This window comes from Halichoerus grypus, chromosome 2, assembly GCF_964656455.1.
Source record: "Halichoerus grypus chromosome 2, mHalGry1.hap1.1, whole genome shotgun sequence".
Taxonomy (NCBI): domain Eukaryota; kingdom Metazoa; phylum Chordata; class Mammalia; order Carnivora; family Phocidae; genus Halichoerus; species Halichoerus grypus.
The window spans coordinates 32,148,952-32,153,493 of record NC_135713.1 but is presented as its reverse complement, the minus strand read 5'-3'; positions in this window follow the sequence as shown (position 1 = coordinate 32,153,493).

Sequence of the window (4,542 nt, the reverse complement as noted above, 5' to 3'; positions counted from 1 at the left end):
ACAGGAACCCTTAACCTCATCACCTAAGAAACAGACAACAGAAGAGGAAGAAAAGGATGATCACAAAGTAGAAGCTGCCAGTGATGTATGAATATGTGGGTATTCAACAAAAAACCCATGGGAAAAAACTGTTGCATAGAAAGAACTATTTTGTATCTGTTTCCTGAAATTGCTTAAAGCTTAAAGAAAATATTTATTTTGTTTATGTTTCAGCTGGGAAGCCATTCAGCTTAAATGTTTCTTGCCAGTTTTGTAATTTATAAATGCATTAATATAGAATCAAATTTGGCAGGGTATCAATGTAGTGTGCTTTTGACAAAATGCCCGATGTCTTTTATATGCTTAATTTTTGAAAATGTATTTAATGAAAGGATAAAAATCCATCCATTATGTAACCCACAAAACAAAATAATTAAATAACAATGCAATATCTTGAAAGCATATGACCCACAGGACAATCATTAAGTTAACATCTCAGAATTTTTACTATCATTTTTGTATCTATGGTTTTCATAACATTTTATTTATTTATTCACTTTTGGCTCTCAAGGTATCTGTTGTGACTTAATTTACTTCCCCACTTCTTAATAAAAGTGGACAATTTGGTTAATCTATTTCCCCCCCTATTTTGTTATAAACAATAGCTTTAATGAGTTCACATGAACATAACTGTTTTCTTCCATCTGCTTACAAAAAAATGGACATCAAAAATATTGTTGTGCATGTAGAAAATCAATTACTGACTTCGCAACAGTTCATATGAAAAAATCTGAGGCTTTTAGGTGATGGCAAGCTTAATGGTGAGCCAACACTGTAATCATTACTCCATTTCTGCATTTACTAGTGTTACCATTGATAATAATAACACTTCATTCTAATCAAGGTAGTATTATAAGATTACCCATTAAATAAAAAACTTCATTATAAATGCATAACAGTGATAAATTATTTGCATATATTTTTAAAGTTATATTTGTGCTTAAAGTGATCTTAACCAGATATTTATGAACCAAAAAGATAATTAAATTTGGGTTAGGACCAAAGACCTACTGAGCTTCAGGATAAAACCAGAACAAACATCTAGATCAATTTCTAGGTGGCTGATTAAAAACTATAATGCTACATATATTTTAGACAACTAGGGTCTAAATGAATACAGAGATGAGCAGAGATGTCTTGCCATGAGGAAAATCTTTTTTTAAAAAGCTCATCCTAGGGGTGCCTGGGTGGTTCAGTCATTAAGCATCTGCCTTTGGGTCAAGTCATGATCCCAGAGTCCTGGGATCGAGCCCCGCATCGGGCTCCCTGCTCAGCGGGAGGCCTGCTTCTCCCTCTCCCGCTCCCTCCTGCTTGTGTTCCCTCTCTCACTGTGTCTCTCTCTGTCAAATAAATAAATAAAATCTTTTAAAAAATAAAAATAAAAAGCTCATCCTACCTAGAGAGAGCAACTGCATTTGAGATCCCAAACTTGGGTCAAGCTAACCTGCTGGTTTAGAAAATAAATCTTTGATATTCTCCCAGTATAATAGATCCATGTTACCAAGATAAGGTCTGGTTCCACAATGAGGACTCCAGCATACTGGGTAAAGCCAACTGTAAAATACTAACACAGAGACATGTGTCTAGCAAAAGAGAAAGAAAACACATACAAATGCATGCACCCATACACATAAATCCTACACAAGAGAAACTTTCAAATAAAAATTTCCAAAGCACATGAGAGGATGTGGAGAAAGGGGAACTATCTTACACTGTTGATTGGGAATGCAAACTGGCGCAGCCACTCTGGAAAACAGTACGGAGGATCCTCAAAAAGTTAAAAATATGACCCTATGACCCAGCAATTACATTATGAGGGATTTATCCAAAGGATACAAAAATACTGATTCGAAGGGGCACATGCACCCCAATGTTTATAACAGCATTATCAACAATAGCCAAATTATGGAAAGAGCCCAAATGTCCACCAATTGATGAATGAATAAAGAAGATGTGGTACACACACACACACACACACACACACACACACACACACACTGGAATATTACTTAACCATCAAAAAGAATGAAATCTTGCCATTTGCAATGACATGGATGGAACTAGAGGGTATTATGCTAAGTGAAGTAAGTCAGAGAAAGACAAATACCATATGATTTCACTCATATGTGGAATTTAAGAAACAAAACAGATGAACACAGAGGAAGGGAAGGAAAAATAAAAATAAGATAAAAACAGAGAGGGAGGCAAACCATAAGAGACCCTTAACTAGAGAGAACAAACTGAGGATTGATGGAGGGGAGGTAGGCAGAGGATGGGCTAAATAGGTGATGGGCATTAAGAAGGGCGCTTGTGATGAGCACTGGGTGCTGTATGTAAGTGATGAATCACTAAATTCTACTCCTGAAACCAATACTATGCTATATGTTAACTAACATGAATTTAAATAAAAATCTGGAAAAACTAGGGGCGCCTGGGTGGCTCAGTCGTTAAGCGTCTGCCTTCGGCTCAGGTCATGATCCCGGGGTCCTGGGATCGAGCCCCACATTGGGCTTCCTGCTCCGCAGGGACTCTGCTTCTCCCTCTCCCACTCCCCCTGCTTGTGTTCCCTCCCTCGCTGTGTCTCTCTCTGTCAAATAAATAAATCTTTTTTAAAAAATCTGGAAAATCTAGTAAAAAAAAAAAAAAGAAGATATGCAGATGACAAATAAGCATATGAAAAGATGCTCCACATAATATATCATCAAGGAAATGCAAATTAAAACAAGATACCACTACATACCTATTAGAATGGCCAAAATCCAGAACACTGATGACACCAAATGCTGGCAAAGATATAGAGCAAGAGGAACTCTCATTCACTGCTGGTGGGAATACAAATTAGCAAAGCCACTTGGAAAGATGGTTTGTCAGTTTATTACAAAGCTAAACATATGCTTCCTATACACAATCCAGCAATCTCACTCCTTGGTATTTACTCAAAGGAGTTAAAAACTTATGTCCATGCAAAATTCTGCACACAGGTGTTTATAGCAGCTTTATGCATAATTGCCAAAACTTGGAAGCAACTGAGATGTCCTTCAGTAGGCAAATTGACAAATAAAAGAAGTGAAAGAGGTGAAAGAAGCCAGTCTGAAAAGACTCCACACTGTATATTTTCTAACAACATGACATTCTGGAAAGGACAAAACTATAGAGACAATAAAAGGATCAGTGGCTGCTGGGATGGGGGGAGTGGGAAGGTAGATGAACAGGAAGAGCACATTTTTAGAGAAGTAAAAATACTCTGTATGGTATTATAATGATGGGTACGTGCCATCACACATTTGTCCAAACCCATAGAATGTACAACACCAAGGAGACTCTAAGGTAAATTGGGTAGATTGGGGTGATTAAATGTCAATGTAAATACATCCTTGGTAAAAAATAAAATAAAATAAAAAGCACACGTGAGAAAAATAAGTATCATAAAGCTCACAAACAGGAGATATCACTTTGATATTATCCAAAATAATATCAAATATTAAAACATTCTTCTAAGGACTTTAAAATCTCCATAGAAAAAATAAGTAAATAAAATCTTTTAAAAAAATAGATGAGAAGCTCCAACATATACCTAATAATTGTTCTAAAATTAAAGAATAAAGAACATGGCTAATGATTTTCCTGAGTTAAAGGAAGACGGGAATTATCAGAAAGAAAACTTGTCATCCACAACAGAACAAACCAAAACAAGCCCATACCTAGAAGCTTTTAAGAGTGATATTTCCACAGCTCCGCACACTACTCTGAGGGTCTCACGTGGGAGCGCTGCTTCCGGCAATGGCAGTGGGGTTTTTTTCAGACGAAACTTCCAACTGATAACAGTTAGGACATCTGGATGATTTGTTCACAAAATTTGTATAAAAGCATCAGGGAGCTCCGAAAGGGAATGAGGATCTATGGTACCCAAATCCAGGCAGAGGAGAGAGGCACAGAGAAGTGAGCTCCTCTTTTTGAGGTACTTGCCAGCTCTGAAAATGACAGCTGACAGGAAGCTGAGCAAAACCTTATAGCAGTTAGGGAGGTTACCACAAGTTGAGTTCCGAGACCACACAAAAAGAGGGGCCCTGATAAATATCCCAGATTTTGGTTGAGCTTTTAAGAGCTACACCCTAAGAATAATGCTGAATTAGACCACATGGAGGTCCATCATGGTCAAGAGACTAAAAATCAGAGACAGAAAAAAATCTTAAATGCTGTTAAGAAGAAAAAAAAAAAAAACCTTCAGGAGCAACAATTAACCTTCGAGTTGACTCCTAAACAGAAATAAGGGAAGCCAATGTTATAAGAATTATATTCTGAAAGGACAGGAAGAAAACACCTGCTAATCTAGAATTCTACAGCAAAAATATCTTCTGAAAATGAAGGTGATATAAAAATATTTTCCAAGAATTCAGCATTAGCAGAAGTGCCTTGAAAGAAATAACAAATGTTTTCTTTAGCTAGAAAGAACATGATTGAGGTGGCAAGGCTAATATGTGGGTAAATGAATATGGACTACAT